This window comes from Aquarana catesbeiana, linkage group LG07 (assembly GCF_042186555.1).
Source record: "Aquarana catesbeiana isolate 2022-GZ linkage group LG07, ASM4218655v1, whole genome shotgun sequence".
NCBI lineage: Eukaryota > Metazoa > Chordata > Amphibia > Anura > Ranidae > Aquarana > Aquarana catesbeiana.
The window spans coordinates 50,772,552-50,785,092 of record NC_133330.1 but is presented as its reverse complement, the minus strand read 5'-3'; positions in this window follow the sequence as shown (position 1 = coordinate 50,785,092).

The window sequence follows — 12,541 nt, the reverse complement described above, 5'->3', positions numbered from 1 at the left end:
CGAAGCACCGCCCGCCTCACCACGCTCCCGGAAGTGAAGACGCAGGTCAGCACGGCGCTCCACGGAGGATCCATGACCCACATCCTAGCCGTCCGGAGGCTCTGAACAGCTACCAGGACCCAGGTCACAGGACTCACATCCTAGGACCCCTCCACTGGCCCGTGACACCTACATAGCTCGAGAGCTCACGGAAGAAACTACTTTATATGCTGGTTTTTAGCAACTCAAATGTGAGTGTTTTTATCTATTGTAATAAATATTTTTAACATACATGCTGCACTTAGAGGGAGCCGTCCTTCTTTCTTTTTTATTGTTCCAGAGCTTCTTCTAGCTTTTATAGACTGGCTGCCTTCCATTTACTCAGCATCACTTTATCCTTACATGGACTAATACCTAAACTTGTTGTGAAACATTAACTATCATCACCAAGTTCTCAGGAACCCCCAACCCACCCCCTTCCCCCCACCTTTTTTGTTATGTATACCCGGCTATATCCATTGTGCGCCATATTAACCCCTTGATCAATAGCCAGTGCGCCACCCTTTGGGCTCCTTCTGCTAATCCCGTGTTAGTAGAAGTTTGGTGAGAGATGATTCGCGCTTTTCAGCCTCGTGCTTTTCAGATCGTTACTGCTCTTCAGTTTGTGCTTGTGGGTTCGTATCTGGTTTTCAGTGCGTGTAGTCAGTTCGTATCTGGTTTTCAGTGTGTATTTTTATATTACGTATTTGATTTTCAGTGTGTTCTTGTCTGCTTGTTTCTGATTTTCAGCTCGTTCTTCTCAGGACTTTCTGATTTTCAGTTCGTTCTGACCAGCCGACCACTTACTAGCCATGTTGCGGGTATGTACTCATTGTAGAGTTCGTGCTGTGCGGGGGCTTGGTGTTGGGGTTCTTACTTTGACCCAAGTCCAGTCCATGAACAGGGGGAGGAGGAGTTTATGGATGAAGAATTGGTTGCTCCAGCGTGACCAAATCTCGCGCCAAATCTCGCGCCTTTGTTGCGGGAGATCTGTGAGAATAATCCTCATGATTTCAGGAATTATATCTGGATGATGGACCCTGTTTTTCACCATTTGTTGGCTTTGCTGTCCCCTTATATTACAAGGCAGGACACCCGCATGCGGCAAGCCATCACTCCCTAACAAAGGCTCGTCGCCACGTTGCGGTGCTTGGCGACGGGGAGAAGTCTGCAGGACATCAAGTTCTCGACAGGCATCTCCCCCCAGGCTCTGGGGATCATTATTCCAGAGAATTGTTCTGCCATTATTCAGGTCCTGCAGAAGGACTATATTAGGGTAAGATTTCTCCTTTAACATCACATTAAATGTATTTAATGTTTGCTAATGTATTGTATTTCTTTCATCATTCCCTAATTACCATGATTGTATTGAATGTCCTCTTTGTCCTCATGCATGCTGGAAGATTTTCAAGTTCCTTTTTTGTCCTTCATGCATATTTGCCTTCACTAACCTCCCCAGCATGCTATTCTGGGCCCATACACACCTAGCCTAGTTACTTAACAATGTATTTTGTCAGCTCCATAGTAGTGCTTTACCCTAAACACCCCCTAAAATGTGTACAAATGTTATTTGTGTCCTTAAATTCAGGCAGAGTTTCAAAGGCTTTTTTTGGGGGTCACAAAATCATTTGGAACCCTCCCCCCCCACCGCTAATTCAACACATACCAATCCTCTATATGCTGACTTTGCCAAACCCATACACACTATACCTACATCTTTTGTGGTCATATTTATGGATGAATTCACCAAAGCATGTAGTGAAAGGGCCTGCCTGAATACTTTCTAATGGTACTGTTTAAAGTTTTGTTCTCCTATTATCTTGATAGGTAATTGCAGAATGTAAAAATGTGCTTCAATTTGTACAGTGCGTATTTCTATTTTTGTATTATGACACTTCTTACCTGTTCAGTGGGCTGCCAATAGTGTAAGTAAGGAGGGGCTGGCCAAAGTAACACATTATTTATGCATTCAGCTCTCAATGAAGTGGAGAGGGTTACCTGTCCAAAACATCTGCCCCCCCTAACATTTTTACAATGGGCCATCAGAGGGGGTGAGGAATCTGATAAGTGGACCTTAGTTGGACTTTTCCAACTGCGGAGGGGCAATTGATGGGAAACACGTCCACATAGTCCCACCCCCCAACTCGGGGTTATACTATTACAACTCTAAGAGGTTTAATAGTAATGTGATGTTGGCGGTGGTGTCGGTGACATATGAGTTTCTCTGTGTGGACGTGGGGAAGAATGGCCGGATGTCGGATGGTGGAGTCATAGCCAGAAGAGTGGTGGAGAATGCTTTCGGGATAATGGACAGCTGGTTCCGCCTATTCCTTACACCAATCAATATGGCGGAATATAAACGTAACCATATAATCCTTGCATGCTGCATTCTCCACAATTTTTTAAGGAGAAATTCGATGAACTATGTGGCCTCAGTTAGGCCTGAGGCCGGATTTTAAGCCCAAACCCTGACGGCGCTTGAAGCTGGCTGTCCTGGCTTGCCCCCCCAAAGCGCCCGCGAGGTCCCTCTAAAATATATGGAGTACTTTGCGGGTAGGGGGGCCATTGATATGCCAGAAAATGTTTAACAAACATTTTTTAAATAAATTTGTATTTTAAAATGAAAAATATTTCCTTTGATTTACTGCTTGGGTTTCTTTTAGCTGTCTCCTAGGTTATCCAATGGGCTTATTTATTTGGCCATCTTCTTCAATAGTGCAAAGGTAATTTATTTGATACATGAGGTGACAATCCCTTCTTCAACTAACTATTTTGTTGTGGGTCTGCTATACACACACACCTTATTTTTGTTGTTAATGTATAAAATGCATTAAGGATAAAAATATTCATCATTTTCAGCACCATGATTTTATATTTTGGAGTGACGAAAATGGCCTGATCTATTGCAAAATAAAAATCACTGTGGGTGTTATTTACTAAAGGGAAATCCACTTTGCACTACAAGTGCACTGCAAAAGTGCTCTTGAAAGTGCACTTGTAGTGCAAAGTGGAGTTTCCTTTAGTAAATAACCCCCATTGCCACTGTAAACACCAACTTACTCCAAAAACTGCTATTGAGCATTGAAAGAAGAAGCCACACATTGTTGAGTATAAAAATGTTTACTCTGTGCACATTCACATGTGCGTTTAGAATAGGGTTTTTGAACAAACCAACATATTTATAGAATACATTTTTTAAAATTTAAAGCGGAGTTTCACTAAAAAAAAAAATTTAGATGTCAGCAGCTGCAAATACTGCAGCTGCTGACTTTTAAAATAAGGACACTTACCTGTCCCGGGGTCCAGCGATGTCGGCACCCGAGACCGAGCCGTCCCTCGATCCTCGGGTGCTGCCGCCGCCATTCTTACTGAGGGAATCGGGAAGTGAAGCGTTGCGGCTTCACTGCCCGGTTCCCTACTGCGCATGCGCAAGTCGCGCTGCGCGTCTACACTGGTCCCCGTTGTGTTTTGGGAACTGTGTATTTCCCACAACACAACGGGGGTGGGCGGGGAGTCTGCGGCTAGCTGCGGCTAGCTATACCCGGAAGTGGGTGCAGATACCTGTATTATACAGGTATCTGCACCCCCCTCCCCCCTGAAAGGTGCCAATTGTGACACCGGAGGGGGGGAGAATCCGATGAGCGGAAGTTCCACTTTAGGGTGGAACTCCGCTTTAACATTTTTTAGACATTAGAAATATCCTTTTTTTGTGGTGAACAAGCATGTTTTTAAAACCATAAAACAATACACAACTCAGGAACTTTCAAAGTTCAACTTTGATAAATTGAAGGCAATATCAGACATTAGTATGTCCAAACTGTGTTGATGAAGGCAACTTCATCAGATGGGGTGATGTCACCTCTGTAAAAGCCAAATTTTGAAGATGCACACAAATTGTGAGTCAAAATGGGGATTTCCTTCCTGATCCCATGCCTAAGATCAACATGTGCTAGCTCCCATCATGGGGGATCAATGGACGTGTTTTTGGAGGTACAACCCCTTCCTCTCAGCTACTTGAGTTGCGAGGAAGGGGTTGCACCCACAAAACGCGTACATTAATATCCCGTGATGGCAGATAGCACATGTTGACACACTGTGTGCATCTTCAAAATTTGGCTTTCAAACTTTTTTAAAAAATTAAGAAAAAGAAAAACAATTTTTTAAAAATTTTGGTGTGTTTTATATTCTGCCTAAAACATCAATGATGTTTTTGAGTCTTTTTTCCACATCATTGATATCTTCCTTGATCTTCTGTAAATCTCTATTGCACACCATGATCTCCCCGATGAAGACGTGTGCACTTGCACTTCTGAAATGTGTTTCTTCTTCCACAACATCCACCTCACCTAAAAATAAAAAAACACAGTGTATCATAAATATGCAGGCACACATCTATTACCTGAAACTCTGGTCTCAGGCACTCACCTGTTGTGGTCACTATTTCCCCCACTTCATAAACCTCTCCTTCCTCCACATCCTCTGGTTGTGGTGTGGGAATTTCCCCTTCTTTTGGAGGTTGTGTGTCCCTGGTGTCCTCTGATGTCCTCAGTCTTTTCTCCCCTATGTGAATAAAAAAAAGGTATACTTAGCATACAGATATTTGAGGGCATAAGTAGGAATATGAAACATTGCTTAGAAGTGTTGTACAATTGTCTGTTTTGGCAGAGTTCCAAGCTGAAGACATGATTTTTTCCCTTTCTTCAAGCTGGAATACTTACCTTTTTTGGTAAAGTTTCCCACATGGAGACACCCCTAGTATCCACTGGAGCACCTGTGTGGAACACCCTACAAAGTTTGTTCTGGTGTCCCATACTAGTGCTTCTGCATCCAGATGTGTAAACAGCTGCTGAGTGTCCTCTCCTTACACTGAATCAAGTTTGCATTTCATTCTAGTTACAAACTCATCTAGACAACAATGTACTAAACTTCTTTAAGCGCTTTAAGAGCTTTTTTATGGTGGCCAGGCGGCGCGGCTCTCGTTCTGGGAGGGCATCATATGATGCTCTCGCCATCCCGGCCCACCAGGGGGCGCGCGCGCGCCGCCGGCGGTACTCGCCTGCGCCCACCGTGTCACTGGGGACCCGATGCACGTGTCCGGCGGCCGCGATGTCCGCCGGGCACCCATGAATGCCCGGTAACACAGCAGGACCGTGGATCTGTGTGTGTAAACACACAGATCCACGTCCTGACAGGGGAGAGGAGACCAATGGTGTGTTCTCAGTACAGAGGAACACCAATGGGTCTCCTCCCCTTGTGAGTCCCCTCCCCCCAAAGTTAGAATCACTCCCTAGGAAACATAATTAACCCCTCGATCACCCCCTAGTGTTAATTCCTTCCCTGCCAGTCACATTTATACAGTAATCAGTGCAATTTTATAGCACGGATCGCTGTATAAATGTGAAAGGTCCCAAAAATGTGTCAAAAGTGTTCGATATGTCCGCCACAATATTGCGTTCACGATAAAAATCGCAGATCGCTGCCATTACTAGAAAAAAAAAAATAATAAAAATGCTATAAATCTATCCCCTATTTTGTAGACGCTATTACTTTTGCACAAACCAATCAATATCATTTTTTTAACCAAAAACATGTAGAAGAATACATATCGGCCTAAACTGAGGAAAAATTTATAGTGCAAAAAATAAAAACCGCAGAGGTGATCAAATACTACCAAAAGACCAAAAGAAAGCTCTATTTGTGGGGAAAAAATGATAACAATTTCATCTGGGTACAGTGTTGCATGACCGCGCAATTGTCATTCAAAGTGTGACAGCGTTGAAAGCTGAAAAATGGCTTGGGCAGGAAGGGGGTGAAAGTGCACTGTATTGAGTTGGTTAATTACAAATAGGCCTGATAGATACACCCTGTATCTGCCAAAAACATTGTATTAGTGGGCGAACAAACAATGTTTACTACGAATGATTACTGTGCCCACGAACCTGAAAGCTGCCATTTTAAACTGTTGCTGCTGTCTGCATGCACTTGTTCTTTCTCCGCCATGTGCTCTCCCACTGCGCAGAAAGAGAATGGGCGGGGAATATACTAGACAGAAGGTCAGGGGCAGATGGAGTTTCACGCATGCACAGTGTATATAAAGCGCAACACGCGTGTGTCGTATGTACGATCTGTGAGCGGAGGAAGGGGTAGCGGAAGCACCGATCGTAATAACGAAGGTACAATTTTAACTTGGGCCTATACTGCTTATTGATTGAGGCCTATAGTGGGACAAGATTAGGAGAGTTTAGCCTGACATTAGGGTTTTTGACTTGTGTTGTCTTGCAGAGAAAATGGATCTATTGAATAATCAGGACTTTATCCCCATATTCATTGATAAGTACAGGGAGCTGCCTTGTCTGTGGCAAGTAAACCACCCCTTTTATACTAATAAAAGAAAGAGGCAGGCAGCGCTTGATCAATTGCTGGAATTTGTGAAGCCGCAGATCCCCACGGCAACCATCAACTATTTGAAGGCCACAATTGGTGACATGAGGAGCACTTATAATAGGGAGCGCAAGAAGGTCCAGGATTCCCAGAGATCAGGAGCAGCAGCAGATGACATTTATGTACCTAGGATGTGGTACTATGACAGACTGCATTTTCTGGCAGACCAGATGGAACCCAGGCCAGCACTCTCCAGTCTTCCTTCAACGCTTCCTTCCACCCCAGCTGAGGCTTCAGACGTCCAACCTGGGCCTTCCAGCCAGGAAGATGTGGAGGAGCCCAGCTTGAGCCAGGTATAGCATTGTTCAATATATTTCTTGTCAAAAAATTAATGATTTTAACTAGATGTTAGTATTGAACACTAATTTCTGATTTAACAAAGTGTTTTACATATCAATAGGCACTAGTGGCCACAAATGGTTGGGACAAGAATGAAAAATGCTGGGGTCAGAAGGTTAGTCTTTTCTATTTATTAACATTCAATTTGCAACAGTTATTAGCTGAAAATTATGTGTGATTGATGAACCAAAAACTAAAACTATGTCCTTTTTCATACACAGGAAAGTCTCAGCCAGGAGGAGGCTGTGGAAAGTGGCAGCCAGGAGGTGGTGGGGGTAAGTGGCAGCCAGGAGGTGGCTGGGCCCAGTAGCCTAACCAAATCCCAGGTCCCTCCCCTCCGCCTTAAAAAAAAAAGGCCCAGGAAGTAGAGCTGCATGATTCTGGCCAAAACGAGAATCACAATTTTTTTGCTTAGAATAAAGATCACGATTCTCGCGGCGTAAAATCTTTCACATTATACAAAAAATTTGGGCTAAATTTACTGGTTAGTTTTTTTTTTTTTAGATTCATTAAAGTAATTTTTTTCTAAAAAAAAAATTGCATTTGAAAGACCGCTGCGCAAATACACTGTGTCATAAAATATTGCAACAACCACCTTTTTATTTTCTAGGGGGTCTCTACTAAAATATATATATATATATATAATGTTTGGGGGTTCTAAGTAATGTCTAGCAATTTCTAGCAAAAAAAAATGATTTTAACTTGAGAACAACTGTCAGAAAAAGGTTAGTGTTAAGTGGTTAAACTTTCCTAATTTACATACGGAAGTCTATCATTCCTTTGAGGTAAAAGACAAATTGACACAATGTTTAGACTTAACATTCCACTGATAGAATGTTTTAAAACTTGGCAGACTGCCCAGACTTTGACTTTTGACGGCTGAGAGCAAAGAACAGAGAGAAAATTCTCTGCATACCAAAAGATCGGGAAGATCAGGGAAACCCTTTGTCAAGATCGCAACGGGGAGAAAATTGCGACAATGATTCTGGATGATTAATTGTGCAGCTCTTTCAGGAAGGGGAGCAACCTGGATGAGGCAGCACTTGGGCTATTTCGGCAGGCTACTGCGACCCTCAGAACCCCCCCCAGTCTTCAAGAGGACTATGCCTGCATGGCAGCCTACAAAATGCAGGAAATGGAGGAGGGCCAATGCCTCTTCTGTGAGGAAGTTATCTTACAAGCCATTAGTATGGGGTTGAGGGGCGCACTCCCAAGCCAAAGCTAGGTTTGTGAGTTCGACCATCGTCCTACTCCTCCACCTCCTGCCACAACTCCAACACCAGAGCCACAGCCTGGAAGCAAGCCTGGAAGCAAGCCTGGAAGGAAGACAAGAAAGTGATGGGCTGGGTTCAGTCTGGTCTGACAAAAGACGCAGGTTGTTGTAAGACCACAGCCTGGGGACATATATGTCATCTGCTGCTGTTCATGATCTCTCAGAGTCCTGGACCGGATTGTGCTCACTATTATATGGACTCCTCATGCTACCAGTTTTGGCTGTAAAATAGTTGATGTGTGCCCTGGAGTACAAAGGCTTCGCCAATTTAACCAGTTTAGCCAGCATTGCCTTCCTCTTTATTTGGTAATGACCCATAATAAATGGCATTTTTTTTTCACAAATACTTGCCTATGTGTTTTACTTCAAAAAGGACAGTTTTGTTTGTGAGTAGGCAGGTACATTTCAAAAATACAATGTCAAATTAACAAGGAACACCAACACCAAATAACCTCCTTGAGGTTAAAAAATACAAGTTAATAATGGTGTTGTGGTAACTTGACACACAAAACGAAAAAAAAAATATTATGGAGATTAGTGGAAAAAAAAATATAAAAAAAAAGATCTTGATAAAAAAAAAAAAAATAGATCACTATAAAAAACAAAAAATAAATAAATAAAATGGAGATCTTAATAAAAAAATAAAGAAAAAAAGATCACTATAAAAATAAATTCTAAACATTATGGAGATCTGACGGAAAAAAAAAGAATATTATTCAGGAGATCACGAGAAATAATAAAGAAATCAGTTTGTGAGAACTCTGTGTGAATATCAGCAGCAAAACAACTTCATTATTCTAGCATTATAAAGAAGAAGAGAATGCGCTGCATTGAAAGATTCAAAAATTTGCAGAGTGACAAATGTGCTATCTCCATTAAGAACACCATTACGTACTTGATTCAGAGCAATGCATGGAATTTTGTGCTTCGGAATTGTCGACACATGCTCGGAATTTACCAGAACGGATTTTGTTGTTGGAAAATTTGAGAACCAGCCCTCAAATTTTTGTTGTCGGAAATTCCGACAAAAAATGTCCTACATTTCTGTCAACAAGCTCCCATCGAACATTTGTTGTCGGAATGTCCGATCGTGTGTACGCGGCATTAGGGTCCTTTGCTGCACTTGTTAACACCAGCATAACATAACCCTTTTTGAAACTGTTCCAAGCAGAAACCCACATAGATATCTGATATCTACCTGAATCTATCACAGTCAAAATTCCTGATCCCTGATGCAGGAGGAGTCTGGTCCCCAAAACACATTTTTTTAAAACTCTTGGAACATATGTTTGGCACTCTGATTGGACTGTATATAGTTTGAAGTTATTTTATTGGCAGGCAGCAGGTACTTATATAGTGCCATTAATATATGCAGCACTTTACATTTTTATTATACATTATATTATACATTTATTATACATTTTTATTATACATTCACATCAGTGCTTGCCATCAAGGAGCTTACAATCTAAGGTCCCTAACTCACATTCATATATATATATATATATATATATATATTGTGGCAGAGCAAGGCTCTGTCACTATGAAAATGGGGTTAAAGTGGACACAGAGTCTGCATATTGTCTGAGTGCAGAGCTACAGAGTGTAGGTTTGAGGTGGAGAGAACTGCTCTGGCAGTTTTCTCCAGGTTTTGCTAGTTCCTTATGGGGCTCTGTAGTTTGGAGATCCTTCAGAGTCTTGGGTGGGACGGGATCTCCAACCCTGTGTCCGGGTCTTGTGGACAGCCAGCAGGGTGTGTGCCCAGGTGCACACAGCCCATATAACGAGGGACTGGTGAGAGCAGAAAGTGTGGAGGAAGGTGAAGTTGGAGCAGTGGCTGCTAGTAAGTGTCTCTGTGTGAGAACAGATGCTGTGTGCGTTGAAGGGCTTCAAAGCTATGTGCGTCCAAGGAGCCAGATGCTGTGTGCGTTGAAGGGCTTCAAAGCTATGTGCGTCCAAGGAGCCAGATGCTGTGTGCGTTGAAGGGCTTCAAAGCTGTGTGCGTCCAGGGAGCCAGAAGCTGTGTGCATTGAAGGGCTGTAAAGCTGTGTGCGTCAAAGGAGCCAGAAGCTGTGTGCATTGAAGCTCTTGAAACTGTGTGTGACCAAGGAGCCTAAGACTGTGTGCATCCAAGCAGCTTGTTTGAGGGGCCTGTTCCCTATAGCAGCAATACTGCTGAAGAGTAGCCAGGTGGGCTAGCATTTTCATTTGGATTTTCTATTGTATTTACTTGCTGAAGCTTGGACCCCTGCGTGGGATTCCTGGATGGACTTTTGTTGTTTTTTCCTTTAATAAACGTGGGCTACCAGGCCCTTAACTATAAATGCCTCTCTGATGTGGACTCACTGCACTAAAACGCATCTATCCACTTGAGCTGAACAATCCCCAATGTCACAAGATATATATATATATATATATATATATATATATATATATATATATATATATATATATATATATATATATATATATATATATATATATTGGACAGGAACCAATTAACCTACCAGCATGTCTTTGGAGTATTTGCTGGATTACATAGTAGCTTACTGATTGCTTTCTCATATGCGTCAGTATTTCTCTAGGGAGAGAATTTGTTGGTTTTAACACTTTCACTTTAACACTTTTGTATATTTTGCCATTCAGAGTTTAAACAACCAATGGCAGTTAGGAGGTCATACCCTGTTCTTTTTGTTTCCAACATTTTACAGCTGTCATAAAAACAGAAGGTGAGGCAAAATCATCCAATGGGTTCCCCTTGTATATTTGTCTAAGCAAGGGTTTTAACCATTACCTACTCAATCCAAAACTAAACAATGGTCTGCGTTATAGATACACTTTTAGTAAACTCTTTTAAGCAATTCATTAACTAAGCTCAATGGAGTTTATTTAGAAAAGGCAAGAAACTTGGTAAGAAAAGCATAAAATAGGACCAGGTTTATATCTGTTTTTGCCTATATATAAAATATTTGTTTTACAAATAAACATGTAACAAAGGTTGCATGCATGACACAGGATTAACAGACCACTATTTTATAAGGATAGAACACAGAGCTCAGCAACTGTTTGCCTTCAAACTATCCGTCTGCGTTTTAAACCTTTTTGGATTCTTGTAAACACTCCCCTGAATCGTTAACTTCTGTGTGTAAAACTCTGCTTGAGCTATTGAGCACCCTATACAACAGAGTTTTATTCCAAAAAGTAGCTAAGGAAGTGAACTCTTTGGGGTAGGTCCCATAAAGGCTTAGTTGAGGAACCCACCTAAGAGGACCTACAGTGAGGAAAATGGAAGTGCTAGTCGGTAACCCTATGTTAAAGTTGAGCTTGAACTGTACAGTTTTACTGATGTGAAGTGTAAAGAGGCAAAAGCGAAGTTGTGTTTTGACAAATAACTGTACACTCTGTTCCTGCTGCAGTAAAACATTAAAAAGGCTGAACCTGTGGACATTCTTTTAATTTCTGGAGGTCTTGGGCCAGGAGAATGTGAGTTACGAAGATGATGGAGTTTCTCAACCTTACAGGTGTGTGGTGCCCTAACTTATTCCTGTTGCAGGACAATGGTTGGAGGTGCTCTTGGCCGGCATTACTATTGCTGGCAGCGAATCAGGGCTGTGCTTACAAGCCATTCTCAATCAGGGTTCTATAGAACCTAAGGGTTCCTCCAGAGGTCATTAAGCATACCTTGAGCAGAGGTATACTAATCTCATCTCCTGCCTATATGTAACTACACTATATTACCAAAAGTATTGGAACACCTGCCTTTACATGCACATGAACTTTAATGGCATCCCAGTCTTAGTCCGTAGGGTTCAATATTGAGTTGGCCCACCCTTTGCAGCTATAGCAGCTTTAACTCTTCTGGGAAGACTGTCCACAAGGTATAGGAGTGTGTCTATGGGAATGTTTGACCATTCTTCCAGAAGCACATTTGTGAGGTCAGGCACTGATGTTGGATGAGAAGGCCTGGCTCGCAGTCTCCACTCTAATTGATCTCAAAGGTGTTCTGTCGAGTTGAAGTCAGGACTCTGTGCAGGCAAGTCAAGTTCCTCCACCCCAAACTAGCTCATCCATGTCTTTATGGACCGTGCTTTGTGCACTGGTCCAAATCATTTGGTGGAGGGGGGTTATGGTGTGGGGTTGTTTTTCAGGGGTTGGGCTTGGCCCTTTAGTTCCACACTGCACACCAGTGCACAAAGCAAGGTCCATAAAGACATGGATGAGTGAGTTTGAGGTAGAGGAACTTGACTGGCCTGCACAGAGTCCTGCCCTCAACCCGATAGAGCACCTTTGGAATTAATAAGAGCGGATATTGCGAGCCAGGCCTTCTCGTTCACATCAGTGCCTGACCTCACAAATGCTCTTCAGGAAGAATGGTCAAATATTCCCATAGACACACGCCTAAACCTTGTAGACAGCCTTCCCAGAAGAGTTGAAGCTGTGATAGCTGCAAAGGGTGGGCCAACTCAATAT